Raw genomic sequence first — 15,768 nt, forward strand, 5'->3', positions numbered from 1 at the left:
GTATGCGTAAGTATATATATAAAATGAATAATTTTAAAAATTATTTTTTTCATAGCTCAGTTGCAGGTTCATAGCAAAGTCAAGAGGAAGGTACAGAGATATTCCCTATACTCACATGCACCAGCACCAACTCCCCATTATCAATGTCCCCCACTAATATGGTATATTTCTTATAACTGGTGAGCCTACATTGAGACAAGTTAATCACCAAAGTTTATAGTTTACATTAGGGTTCACTCTTGGTGATGTCCATTCAATGAATTTAGACAAATGCAGAATGACATGTGTCCATCATTGTAGTATCATACATATTATTTCCACTGCCCTAAAAATCCTCTGTGCTTCACCTAGTCATCTCTTCCCCCAACTCTTATCCTTATCCAGGGCAAACACTGATCTTCTTTTTTACTGTTTCCATAATTTGGCCTTTTCCACAATTATATGGTTGGAATCATACAGTATATATCCATTCCAGATTGGCTTGTTTTGTTTAGTAATATGTATTTAAGTTTCCTCCATGTCTTTTCATGGCTTGATAGATCTGTTGGTGCTAAATAATATTTTATTGTCTAGATGTACTACAGTTTATTTGACATTCACCTAGTGAAGGACACTTGGTTGCTTCCAAATCTTCGCAATTATGAATAAATCTGCTAAAAACATATCCATGCACAGGTTTTGTGTGTATAAGTTTTCAACTCCTTGGGGTAAATACCAAGGAGCATGATTGCTGGATTATAAGAGTATGTCTAGTTTTGTAAGAAATTACAAACTGTCCTTCAAAGTGGCTGGACCATTTTACCTTCCCATTAGCAGTAACAGTTCAGATTTTGGCCATTCTACATACATATGTAATGGTATCTCATTGCATTTCCCTGATGACATGATATGAACACCTTTTCATATGCTAATTTGCCATCAATACATCTTCTTTGGTAAAATGTTTGTTAAGATCTTGGGCCTATTTTTAAATATGTTTATTTTCTTATTGTTGAGTTTTAAGGGTTCTTTATATATTTAGAATAACTGTCAGCTGTCTTTTGCAAATATTTTCTCCCAGTCTGTGGCTTGTCTTCTTATTCTCTTGCTATTGTGTTTGGTGGAGCAAAAGCTTTTGATTTTAATGAGTCCCTCTTATCAATTCATTCTTTCATGGATTATGCCTTTGATGTTTTACCTAAAAACTAATTGCCATACCTACGGTTATCTACTTTTTCTCCTATGTTCTGGGAGTTGTATAATTTTGCATTTTATATCTAGGTCTAGGACCCATTTTGAGTTAATTTTTAAGAAGAGTGTAAGGTCTGTGCCTATGGGGTTTTGTTTGTTTGTTTGTTTTTGTTTTGTTTGCACATGGATGTCCCATTGTTCTAGCATCATTTGTTGAAAACACTATCTTTGCCCATTGATTTGCCTTTGTTCCTTTGTCAAAAATTAGTTGACTATATTTATGTGGATCTATCCTATTTCACTGATCTATTTGTCTATTTTTTTTTCTGATACCACACTGTAGTGATTACTGTAGCTTTATAGTTAGTCTTGAATCAAACTAAATTTTAGTTAGTCCTCCAACTTTGTTCTCTTTAGATAATGTGTTGGCTATGCTGGGTCTCTTGATTCCTCATATAAACTTTAAAATCAGTTTGTCAATAGCCACAAAATAATCTCTGAGATTTTAACTGAGATTGCATGGAATCCAAAAATTGAACTGTGAAGAGCTGACACTTTGATAATATTGAGTCTTCTTATGTATGAACCTGGACCATCCCTCCATCTATTTAACTTTTTGGTTTTACTCCTATTAGTTTCCTATATTCCTCACACATATAGATTCTTGATATGTATTTTATTAGGTTTGTGCCTAAATATTTCATTTGGTGAATGCTAAAGTAAATAGTATTGTTTTTAATTTCAAACTCTTCTTCATTGTTGGTTAATAGGAAAGCAGCTGACTTTATTATTAACATTGATTATACAAATTACCAGAACTCACTGTGTTATTTCCATACATGCATACATTGTGCACTGATCATGTCCATCCATCCTCAAGCCCCTCTCCCTTCCTTCTCCTCCCCCAGCACACCTCCCAGTCCCTAGAAGTCCCTCATAATTTCTCTTTTTCACCCTCCCAGCATTTGACTTTTTTATATTAACTCTGTATCCTGAAACCTTATTATATTCACATATTATATCCAGAAATTTTTGTTATTGTTTTTTTTTAGATTTTCTATACAGATGATCATGTCATCTGCAAACAAAAACATTTTTCCTTTCCTATCTTCCTACCTTTTATTTCCTTTTCTTATCTTACTATATTACATAGGACTTCCAATGTGATGTTGAAAAGGAGTAGAGAGGGGAGATCCTTGCCTTGTTCCTCACCTTAATGGGAAGCATTACTGTATTCATCTGTTTCACAGAAGGTTAAGTAACTCGCAGAGAAAGTGAAAAAGTGTTTGCCCTTAACCACCTCTCATAGTCAGGAGTTCATATATATAAAACATTTGGAACTGTTTGGTGTATAATGCTCACTATATGTGTTTATTACTATTACTGTTATTATCATCTTTTGAGGCTTGTTTTCTTCATCTGTAAAATGAGGTTAGGATCACTACCAGAAAGTTGTTAGGAGACCCTCAGCTTTCAAGGAGCTTATAATTTGATAGCAGAGCATTATGGGAAAAGAGCAGTACAAGTGGTTGCTCTCCTGGGAAACTCCCTACCTGGTTCCACTCCTCCCACAGGTCTTCTATATCAACTGGCTCCTACTCATTTTTCAGGCCTGAAGTTAAAACAGCAGCCTTTCTGGAAGCTGCCCCAGGCTCCTCCAAACTAGGAGGGGTGCTTCTGCTGACCGTCTCCTTTCACACAGAACTCATCTCTCACCAGCTTTGCTTGGATCAGAATTCAATCTATTTTGCTTACCATGATAGCCCCAGGACCCAGCACAGGGTCTGGCACATAGAACCATTAAATGTTTGTTAAGTGAGGGAAAGGAACATGGGATTTTAAGTTTATATTAGTTTTGCCTGGTTTCTTTGACTCTGAAGAGGAAATTGAGGGAACAGTGAGAAAATGACCCCAATCTGGAAGCCAAAACTCATGGCCGAAAAAATGTTCAACAGACTAGAACAGTGAACTGTGATTAGCAAGATGCGATTCGACAGGAATAGATATAAAGGCCTATATTTGGCTGGCAAAACTCACTAACTCTCCTTGTTCTATGTGGGGTAACTTGTGGCCTAGACAGCACACCTGCGAAAGATTTCAGGCTTTCAGATGACTCAGCATTCATGGAGAGAATGAATCCAACTGTGGGATGCATTAATAAACATATAGTGTCCAGAATAAAGGTACCAATATTATTGTTTAGTTTACACCTCAAGAGAAATACTGAACATAGGATTTCCAAAGCAAATTATTTAACCTCTTTGTATTACATCATCTGTAAAATGGGTACCTGCCTCATAGGTTATGGGCATTAAATAATTTCACAAGTTTATTTTCATTGGCAAGGAATGACTGAAGGGATTGAAATGTTTAATCTAAAAAAGTAAAGAACTGGGTGTAAAAATAGGAGATGGGAATGTGATGGTCTCCTTCCAAGTGAAAAAGAGATTAAACTTTATCCTTATGATCCTGGACGGCATAACAACTATCTAAGAACAAAAGTAGTCAAGAAGGCAGCTTGACATGAGGAAACACTTTTTAACACCTAAAGCTATCTAAACATGGAATGAACTGTCTTGGGAAAGAGGGAGTCCCCAAAGTATGTAGGAAATTTAGCACAGGAAAGGTGCTTGCTTGGTGGGACTGGATGAGATGATGTCTCAGAACCTTTCCATGTTGGGATTCTTTAAGTACCCAGTGTATGTCAATATTATTTACTGATTTATGGCTCAGGTTCATTTCAAAACAATCCAATGAGATAAACTCTCTCATCAGTCTTTTTCAAAAAGTTGGAGGCATTCGATATGATGTTCAAGGTTGCATACTTCATAAATTATCTAATCAAGCTTTGGGCTCAGGACTGTTTGCCTCTAAAGCCCCTGGTCTCCAATCTGCCTTGCCTGGGCTTCCACCCCAACTTCCTTGCACTTTCATGTGCAGTACAGGATTGCAAACTGGAAGTAGGCATGTCAGATTCAGGCCAGACTGGCAGGCACATCACATTTGGCTGCCAATACTTAAAACTGGAAGAGTTAAGAATCTGATTTCCTACTTATTTTATGAACTGGAAACTCTAGCCACATTGGCCCGTATTCCCACTTGGCAATAAATGACTGTAGTGAGTAAGAGCTCCCCTCTTCAGACCTACTCCTCACATACTAAACTGCCACCAATACCAATCCTACTGTCTTCCCTCCAGTTCCTCCACTCATTTTCCTTCTTTGCCTGGCTCCAGAGGGACATCAGTATAGAATACTCCATACCTAGTATGAACATTTCAAATGAGTTCAAACAAATCATGTTTGGGGAACAGAACAGTGCCTGTCCTATGTTCTAGATGAGGAAGCTGAGGCCCAGAGAGTACCCCGGTGGCAGAGGTCATCAGCATAGCACATCCATGAACTCTGGCTCCCAACTTCCCCTGCTTATGAGCAGGAAGTAGGGGCTGTCCTGATGGAATTCATGGAGGCTCTTCTCCAGGAGACCCAGTGTCCCAACGAGAGACTCTGACAAAACCTCCCCTGCCCTTGAGAGGGGATGTCCTCTCTAATCTCCATGAACCAACCAGGACTGGTGCTCATTTGACTGTTAGTTCTGAGGTGGTCATCACAAAGTCTCTCCTAGAGGCCTCAAAACCTTAGAGCAGAGAGCTAAGAAGGGATCCTGTGACTCAAGCTCAGTTCAAATCATGGAATTTATCAGTCAATTTTTTCACATTGCTAGGTTCCATCAGGAAGTTTCATGTTACCTCTGTCTTGGGGTCATCACTTCTTTCCCACTAGGTGTGGACAATTGAAGGTGTAATTGTTCCCAAGATATTCAGAAAGAGCAGGGTCAGATTTTGGTGTGGTGAATATAGTCTGGTCCAAGATTAGGAAACCCAAATTCAGGTTTGGCTTGGCCATCACTAGTCTTCCTGTGCTGTGGAAGGTCTCTCCTCTCTGGTACTCAGCATCCTCATGAGATGCAGTCTTCAGACATCCTAAAAGTCCCTTATTCTTATTTTATGACTCAGAGGAATCATAGAACTTGGAACATGACCAAAAATCTTGCCAGTAGAAGAGTTATAGCAGTTTATTACAGATGCTTGTTTTTCCTTTCCTTCCTCCTTCATTTGTTTCATTTTCCTTCCTCCCTTTCTTTTTCATTCTTTCCTTCCTCACTCTCCTTTCTTCCTCTCCTCTCCTCTCTCTAATGCCTAAACTGATGAAGTTGGAAGATCTGACTGAGGTCAGTCATCTGGAGAGAAGGACACAGAAATCTACCAATTGCGGTTAGTGTGAATACCTGAGGGGCACAGAAAATCAGGGACTTTCTTGACCTGACAGTTTATGAAGCTTACCATCTATCCAGCATTTCAGTCTCACTAAAACCTTTAAGTGACCTAGAGTTTAGCTATAAATTTTAAAAATGATGTCCCTACCCCTCTTTAAGGCAAAATTTACTATTTACTTTTTCCTCTAATCAATATGAACAATCCTGGTGGGGGCCGTTGTGCAGGTGTTGTCTATGCAGCTAGACCATAAGAACCTTGAGTCCCTGGCCTGGGCCTGATGTACACTGCCAGGTACACAATACATTCTAATTCCCCCCTTTTTTCCCCTGCCCACCTCATCTGATGTCCTTTCCATAAACATCTGTTGACTGTGTGCTATGTGGGGTAGGGTGATAGATTATCCTGATCCCCTGAAGCTAGAGCCCCCATTCCAAGGGGCAAATTCATAGAGGCAGAAAAGAGGCTGAGGCATCATCCTCGTTCTTTTCTCTCTTGACCCTTCCCTTTTCTCTTCTTGTGCTATTCCATCTACTGTGATAAGCAAGGCAATAAGACTTCTAAGCAAAAATCACATCTGAAGAAAGGTAGGTAGTAAGTAAAGAGCTTTGTTATCTTATTTTGTGGTACACATATAATCTGTTTTTTAAATATTTTAGGATAGCAGCTTGAATCTAAAACACAATAGCCTTCTCTCTTTACCTTGCTCTAACAGAAATATTTTTGTAAGGTCTCAGTGGCAGAAATGGGCAATTAATATTCCTTGGTCACTACTTTTGAATCTGGGTACTGATCCACCAGTAGTGATGACAATTGTTATGTGATACTCGTTTAGATGACCAGGATAAATTACCAGAAAATACTGAATTGCATGTTCCATGTGGAATGAACTACTCAGAAGAACCCATAAAGTGAAGAGTTGTCCCTGGAAGATATCCAGAAATTATTCCAGCTCAGAAAACAGTAGGTCACTATTTCTAAGAAAGAGCCCAAAGTTTCGTTTTCTTTCGAAATAAGTTTTTATTGGGATGTAATTCACATACCATACAATTCACCTATTTAAAATGTAAATTCAGTGGTTTTTAGCATATTAACAGATACAAGCAACCAGCAATTTCACAACATTTCATTGTCCCAAAACTCTTTGACTCTCACTCAGTGTCACCTCCACTGCCATGGTCCTCCAGCCCTGAGCAACTGCTAATTTCCTCTCAGTTCCTATAGATTTGTCTCTTCTGGACATTTTACGTAAGTAGAATCATACAATATATGGTCTTCTGTGACTGGCTTCTTTTACTCAGCATATTTTTGAATCATCTGTTATATTGTGTATCAGTCCTTCACTTCTTTCTATTGTTGAATAATAGTCTACTATATAGATAAGCTCATTTTAGCTATCTGTTTATTAGTTGAATGACATTTGGGATGTTTCCACTTTTTGACTTTTTAAAATAATGTTTTAATAAATGTTGCATGCAAGCTTTTGTTTCGACATAAGTTTTCATTTTCTTGTATAACCAGGAGTGGAACTGCTGGGTCATATGGTAACCCTATGTTTATTTGCGGAACTGCCAGATTGTTTTCCAATGTGTTTGCACCATCAGCAATGGATGAAGGCTCTGATTTATCTATGCCCTTGCCAACACATGTCATTGTATCTTTTTTTTTTTTACGACACTCACTTTAGTGGATATGAAGTGTAATCTCACTATGGTTCTCATTAGTATTTTCCTAGTGGCTCATGATGTTGGATATCTTTTTATGGGTTTATTGATCCTTTGATTTTGTCTCTGGAAAAATGTCTGTTCAGATCCCTTTCCCATTTTTAAATTGTGTTATTTGTTTTTATTATCAAGTTGCAAGAGGTCTTAAATTATTACTATTTTATATATGTTGTAAATACATTTATATATTCTAGAGATATGAAACACATCTAGATTTATATATTCTAAATATAGCTATTATACAACTGTATTTTAAAAATATATATGGGTATATATAAATATTTTCTTCATTCTTGATATAAGCACCCTAGCAGATACATAATTTGCAAATTATTGTCTCCTGTTCTTTGGGCTATCTTTTCAATTTCTGGATAATATTCTTAAAAGCACACAAGTTTTTAATTTTCATAAAGTCCAATTTGTCATTTTTTTCTTTTATTGTTTATAGTTTTGATATCATAGGATAATTTAACTCTGATTCCTTTTAAGAGATTTAGAGTTACCTCTCACAGTTAAGTCTTTGATTTATTTCTGGTTAATATTTATATATGGTATTGTATAAGGGTCCAACTCCATTTTTGCATGTGGAGTTGTTCTAGCAACATTTGTTGAAAAGATTATGCTTTTCCCATTGAATGGTCTTGTTGGAAATCAGTTGACCTGGGTTTATTTCTGGAATCTCAGTTCTATCCCATTGATCTGTAAATCTATCTTGATAACTGTTGCTTATAGTTTTATTTATTTGTTATTTGTTATTTTTTGGTACTGGGGACTGATCTCAAGGGTTCTTTACCACTGAACTACAACCCCAGAACTTTTTTCAGACAGGGTTATTAGGAATACCAAGGTATCACAAAAAATCAAAAACATGCTCAGAAGTGGGTCAGCAAAACAAACTTTACTTCTGCGAGAAGGGTGTACTACCAAAACTAGGCTAGCAAGTGCTTTGGGGAGGTAGTCCACCTGCTTTTATCCCTAATGCAGTGCTTCCCCTTACCCTGATAGGAGGAGCTCAGGGTTACAATCTACATGATTAGCTAATTTTAAAATTGGGGCAGACAAAGGGAAAGGCTATACTTAAAAATGGTTACTTGGATCTTTACATCCCAGTTAAAATTAAATACTGTTTCTGAAAATGGACCATCTAACTTTCTGTTTCTCACAGGGTCTCACTGAGTTGTTTAGGGACTATGTTGCTAAGGCTGACCTGAAACTTGTGATCTTCCTGCCTTAGTCTCTCAAGTTACTGTACCACCATGCCTGGCGTTATTGTTTATAGTTTTAGTTTAGAAACCGAGATATTTTGAGTCCTCCAATTTTATTATTCTTTTCCCAGATTATTTTGTCTATTCTGGTCTCTGGCAATCATCTAGAATTTTAGAATCACTGTCAACTTCTACAAAGAAGTTAGCTGAAATTCTGATAAGGATTGCATTGTAGTAGGTCACTTTTGCAAGTACTGACATCTTAACAATATTGTCTTCCAATTCACAAACGTGGGACATTATCCCAATTATTTACATCTTCTTTAATTTCTTTCTACAATGTTTTCCAAAGTGTAAATTTTGCACTTCTTTTGTTTAGTACTAAGTACTTTATTCTTTTTGATGCTGTTGAAAACAGAATTGTTTTTATAAATTCATTTCCAAATTGTTCGTTGCAAGTTATAGAAATATGATTCATTTTTATATATTTATCTTGTATATTGTATCTTAGGATTTTCTTTATATAAGACCATGTTATCCAAAAATAAAGACTGTTTTCCAAAGCATATCAGATTAGGCCCTGACTTCCTTAATAAGACTTCTATAATGCAAGAATTAAAATCAAGAATCAATAAACAAGATGGATTCAAACAAAAAAGCTTCTTATCAGCAAAAGAAATAATCAGTGAGGTGAACAGAGAGCCTACATTTTGGGAGCAAATTTTTACCACATGCATCAGATAGAATACTAATATCTAGAGAATATAAAGAAGTAAAAAATCTAACACCAAAAAAAAAAAAAATAACCCAATCAATAAATGGGCCAAGGAACTGAACAAAAAACTTCTCAGAAGATGATATACAATCAATCAACAAATTTATGAAAAAATGTTCAACATCTCTAGCAATTAGATAAATGCAAATCAAAACTACTCTAAGATTTCATCTCACTCCAATCAGAATGGCAGCTATTAAGAATACAATCAATAAGTGTTGGCGAGGATGTGGGGGAAAAGGCACACTCATACATTGCTGGTGGGACTGCAAAATTGGTGCAGCCAATATGGAAAGCAGTATGGAGATTCCTTGGAAAACTGGGAATGGAACCACCATTTGACCCAGCTATCCCACTCCTCAGTCTATACCCAAAGGACTTAAAAACAGCATACTACAGGAATACAGTCACATCAATGTTTATTGCAGCATAATTCACAATAGCTTAACTGTGGAACCAACCTAGATGCCCTTCAGTAGATGAATGGATAAAGAAAATGGGTTACATAAACACAATGGAATATTATTCAGCATTAAAAGATAATAAAATCATGGCATTTGCAGGTAAATGGATGGAGTTGGAGAATATAATGCTAAGTCAAGTTAGCCAATCACAAAAAAACAAATGCCCAATGTTTTTTCTAATTTAAGGATGCTGATTCATAATGGGGTTGGGGTTAAGTATGGGAGGATTAGATGAACTCTAGATAGGGGAAAGGAGAGGGAAGGGAAGGGAAGGGAAGGGAGGGGGCATGAGGGTAGGAAAGACAGTGGAATGAGATGGACATCATTACCCTAAATACATGAAGACACAAATGGCATGTATGAAGACACAAATGTACACTTTTTGTACAACCAGATATGAAATATTGTGCTCTATATGTATACTATGAATTGTAATACATTCTTCTGTCATATATAACAAATTAAAATTTTTTTAAAAATCCAGCTGATTTCATGATTAAAACATTCAGCAAACTAGCAACAGAATAGAACTTTCTCAAACTGATAAATTACATTTAAAAAACAAAACAAAAACAGAAAACAAAACCCCACAGCTAACACCATACTTAACAGTGAAATACTGAATGTTTTTTCTCTAATATCAGGAACAAGACAGGATTTTTCATCTCCATCAGTTTTTCATCTCCATCAGTTCTACTATACTAGAGGGTCTAGCCGTGGCAGTTAGACAAGAAAAAGAAGTAAAGGTATCAGGATTGGAAAGACTTGGGCCTACTTTTTCTTCTAATAGGAGCAGTATCTCTGGTTTAATTCCTAGTATCTCTAGTTTAATTCCACTTTGAGTTTAGTTTTATGCATGGTGAGAGATAGGTGTTTAATTTCATTTTGTTGCATATGGATTCCTAGTTTTCCCTGCACCATTTTTGAATAGGCTATCTTTTCTCCAATGTATGTTTTTGGAGGCTTTTTCTAATATAAGATAACTGTAATTATGTGGGTTTGATCAGTTAGATTTTATAAAATACTTTCTATACCTATTGTGATAATCATGTGGTTTTTGGTTTTTGCTCTAATGATATGGTATATTAATTACATTGATTGCTATTGAGATGTCAAACCAGTCTTCTTGTATTCCTGGGACAAATTCCCCTTAGTCACTGTGCATAATGCTTTTTACATGTTCCTGGATTTAATTTACTACTTTGTTGTTCTTGTTGTTCCTATATCTATATACTACTCTGTAGTTTTCTTGTAATGTCTTTTTAGTTTTAATATCAGTAATTCTGGCCTCATGGAATGAATTCAGAAGTTATCCTTACTCTTCCTATTTTTTGGAATGATTTGTGAAAACTTAGTATTATCTCTTTCAGTTGGTAGAATTCACTTGCCATTTGGGCCTCAGCTTTACCCTGTGAGCAGTTTTTTGTTTTGTTTTGAAATTACAAATTTAATCTCCTATTATAGATTTGATTGGGTTGTCTATTTCTTATTGAATTATTTACAGTAGTTTGTATCTTTCTAGGAATTTATCCACTTCATCTGTTATATAATTTATTGGCATACAATTATATTACTTTATAATATTTTTTGCTTTAGTAATGTCAGTAGTAATATTCACTGTTTCACTTCTCATTCTAGTAATTCACGTCTTCCCTTTTTTTTTTTTCTTGGCTTATCTGACAACTTTGTCACTTGTGTTTGTTTCCAAAGAATCGGCTTTTTGTTTGCTGTTTTCCTCTATTATTATTTTTCTCTTTAGTTTCTACTCTAACATATCATTTTCTCCCTTTTCCTTGCTTTAGACTTAGTATGCTATTCTTACCAACATCCAAAGGTAAAAGGTTAGATTATTGATTTGAGATCTTTCTTCTTTTTTAATAGAAACATTTGCATGTGAATTTCTCTCTAATTACCGTTTAGCTCATCCCAAAAGTTTTGCCATGTTGTTTTCATTTTCATTCATTTCAAAGCATTTTCTAATTTCCCTTGTGATTTCTTCTTTGACCACTAGTTATTTGTTATTTAATTTCTACATTTTTGAGAGTTTCCCAAGTTTCTGCCTGTTATTTGTTTCTAATTTAATTCCACTATAGACAGACAACATTACTTTGTTATTATTTATCCTTTAAAATTTATTACATTTGTTTTATGACCTAGCATATGCTATGTCCCTGAGAATGTTTCATGTGTACTTGAGAAAAGTGTATACTGCTGTGATGGGAAGACTATTCTAGAGATCATTGTCAGGTATCGTTGTTTGACAGTATTATTCAAGTTATCTATTCTCTTTTGATTTCCTGTCTTGTTGTTCTATTCATTATTGAAAGAGGGTACTATAATCTCCATTTTTATTGTTGAACTGCCTATTTTTTCCTTCAACTCTCTGTTTTTGCTTCATGTAGTTTTGATGTTCTGTTGTTAGGTATGTATGTTTTTAATTGTTATATATTCCTCATGGATTGACCCCCCCTTATTCTTATTAAATTTTCTTTTTTATCTCTACTAACATTTTAAAGTCTATTTTGCCTGATGTTAGTATAGTGACTATAGCTTTGTTGCAATTGCTTCAAAACTCTGTTTGGAATTGTCAAAAGTTTCGATGGACAGTATGAGTCAGTATAGAACTTGCCTCTCTTTTCCTTTTTTTGGGGGGGGTGCTTATATTTCAAATGAAATATTTCACTAATTGACAACATGCCCTTGAGTATTAAGGATGATCCATTGCATAAAGATGGAACTGTCTAGATGGAACTGTCTTCATGGGACTGGTTAATGAGTTTTTATCCTCTCCATTTCATCCTCAATAAATGAAATAATATTCACCCTCAATAAATGAAGCAGTTTGTGTCTTTCTAGGAATTTACACATCTTTCTTAAAGTAACTAAGAATCCTCATGACTAGGACTTGGAGGTAAGGAAAATGAAAATTAAGGGAAAGGAAATCTGGGAAAAGTTTATAAAGATCATAAAAATGTAAATGTGCTAGAAAATAAGATATTTACTCTTGAACCCTTCTGAGTCAAAAATATCCTTAAATTTCAGGAGTCATTCATGTGCTCTGAACCCAGCAGTATTCCCAGGTGATGCCAGTAGGAAACAGAGTAGAATAAGGATGGCATGCTGGGGCCCTGATGCTTCTTAATGTGCCCATGACTGTAGATTTCAAAAGGAAAAAACACATTTTAAAAATAGACATAATTCCATTCTGAGCAAGGGTGCCTGTTTGATCTTTCCCTGTGTCCAAGCACACTTCTTGTCCTGAAGGATAAGTGACAGTCCAGATACTCCCATTGGGTGAAAAAACCTCATATTCTATGCCAGTTTCCTGTTACTGCTTTGAGCTCTAAGAATTCAGAGAGGTGAGGGCAGTGTGACCTTTACCTAGCTGTGTGTTGGCATGCATCCCTGGTGACAATGTGTCTGAGCTGCCAGTATACTGGCAATCTTTGGAGCAGGTCTTCCTCACTCTTTTAACAACCAGCCAATTTGGTCTCAGGAAACCACTCTGCAGTTGTAGCTGGGTTCAAAAGTCATTTTTAATTTTGTGACAAAAACAAATGTGCCTTACGGGAGTAGTAAGTGGTTTTACTGGTGATATTAATGGAACCATGACCTCTTCTGTATCTATGGTCCTACAAAACAAAATATGTTTGTATTATGTCAGACAAGTTCTTTCTTAGCCCTTCCTTGAAGCAACTGCAGAGGAAGTATACTATTAACAAGCCAGAGAGTAGTGGTGTGTGTGTGTGTGTGTGTGTGTGTGTGTGTGTGTGTGTGTGTGTGTATGTGTCTACAGTCATAAGCTCATCTACAAACACAGTGGATTTATAATGACACCACTGTCATAAAAATCCTGTGGTTTGAATTGTGTTTGAATGAACATAAATCACTGAAGTTCTGACATCTTTGAACAGAACTCTTATGGGCCCAGTGCTGAAACTGAAGTTGGCTTTTATTTTAATTACTTGCTTATTTATTTGCTGTACTGGGATGAAACCCAGGGGTACTTTACCACCCAACTCTTTTTATTTTGAGACAGGATCTTCCTAAATTGTCCAAGCTGGATTGTAAATTGAATTTGCAATCTTCCTACCTTAGCTTCCCAAGTAGCTGGGATTACAGGCATGTACCACTTAGACCAGTTTGGGATTGGCTTTTAGAGGCCAACAGCAGTGGTAAAATTTAAGTGTTTAGGGATCCAAAGAGACGAAGGGGAAGAAGAAACTCAAGACTTATCAAATTAGCCACTCTAATTTTCATTTGGAATTAGCATTTCACTAGCCTAGAAATGACTCTACTGATGTTTACTATTTCCTGTAGGAACTTTTAATGCCAGTGTCCTTTGTTTTTCAACATTTTCATGGTTGTTTAAGGAGACAATAAATTAAATATGAAGGATTTACTGTTTAGTTGAATGAATTAAACCATTTCCTGGTGTTTGTGTTTACCTTGGGAGTCACAAAGGAGACAAAAATGTAGACTCACAGGAGGAAGGAAAGGAATGATCAAATCCCAATAGTTCCTAACTGAATGTCTAGCTCAGCAACTTTATTTAGAGGAAGAATTTAATGCTGATAAGAAACCCTTGCTTCCATTTAATTAGCTTTTCCTATATGCATATGTTCTACACACATTGAAAATTCCTAATACACATACAACTTTATTAATCCTGACAGTTAATGTCTCATTCTATTATAGAAGACAAACTAAATCAAATGCAAAAATGTATACATTTTCTTAAGTTAAAACATACTTTATAATTTGTTTTAACTTTAATTGATTACTATTGTAAAATAATACAAAATCATTCTAGAAGAGCTACCATCAAAGATAATCATAGATAACATTTTAGTGTATTTGCTTCTAGTCTTTTCTATGCCAGCATGCGTCTAAAGTCAAGGTGTTTTCAAGGACAAGCCCATTCTGACACTTGTTGAAGAAAACATCCTTGTCTCTTGCTACCCTCTGGTGGTTTCCCTCCAATCCATGGCATTCCTTGGTTTACAGATGTCACATCAGTTTCCATCTTTGTCCTTAGATGGCCATCTTATAAAGGATGCCAGTCATATTAGATTAGGGGCCCACTCTGCTTAGCGTACTTAAGTACATCTCAGCAACCCTATTTCCAAATCAGGTTACTTCAGAAGCATGGGGTATGGAGGAATTAGAACTTCAAACATATCTTTTGTTATTGTTCTAACAATCAGTGTGGCCACCATCTGTTCTAGGCAACCACTGCCTGACAACTGTTCTTGTTTCTTCCCGATTCATTCTCCATTCAGCATTAAGAATTTCCTAACTGATTGATCTGAGATGACCAGTAGGCAGGTGAAAGCCTGGCTGGTTCTTTTGGGTCGAAATGGAGAAAGTTTACTCTGGACATGTAAGGCTGGAGCCAAAGTGGGAGAATCAGAACACAGTGATTACAGAAGAAATGGCTGCCTGAGGGGGATTCCTGAGGGCAAGGACAAGATGGACAGTGAGAATGTTTCTAAAAGCATCTGATGTTCATTCTGGTTGGAGGTGTGGGGGTGGGGAGGGGGCGGGAGGGATGATTTATAGGAAAGCTAAACAGGAGGTTTGAATCCTCTTTGCCTTTGAGATGGGCCAAATGCCACACTTAAAAGGAGGAATTTTGGTAAAAATTTGAAGTCTTCCAGACCTCTCTGCAGGGACTTGCATATATTTTGCTCTTAGTAGATAAGAAGTACATACTAAAGAAACAGATCTAATATGCATACAAAATAAATGCAGTTTTCAACACTGTTTCTCACACTTTGTACCCTCCCCCTAAGCAACTCAGATTTTCTTATTCATTATTCATTACCAAGAAAGGTCTAGAAAATCTTTAAATCATGCTTCTATCATCCAATGATAATCCTCTAACCAATTACACTTCTGCATCATTTCTAACTCCAAAGGGAATTAACTTTCCACACTGCACCTGTGGCTTTGAGTTGTCACAAAGGCTCTGGAGGGTGCTTCCTGGAGAACTTAGCATAGCTGTGTTAAGAACAGTCTCCTTTCTCTCTCACTGCACTTCTATAGCTTTACCCCATAGCAGTCCCCCATATCTCACTTGCATATTAGGATATCAGAGCAATCCAATTGAAAGCCAACAACTGAATAAGAAATTTGGTTTTATTAGGCAAACTTT

The 15,768-nt window shown here is 36.3% G+C and overlaps 1 protein-coding gene across 1 annotated transcript in view; it reads left to right on the forward strand.

The window, feature by feature from the left end:
- Flt1 (fms related receptor tyrosine kinase 1) overlaps positions 1-15,768 on the forward strand; it is a 173,323-nt gene that overhangs the window by 36,877 nt on the left and 120,678 nt on the right. The gene's annotated exons all lie outside the window — the stretch shown is intronic.

Source organism: Callospermophilus lateralis, chromosome 12 (assembly GCF_048772815.1).
Source record: "Callospermophilus lateralis isolate mCalLat2 chromosome 12, mCalLat2.hap1, whole genome shotgun sequence".
NCBI lineage: Eukaryota > Metazoa > Chordata > Mammalia > Rodentia > Sciuridae > Callospermophilus > Callospermophilus lateralis.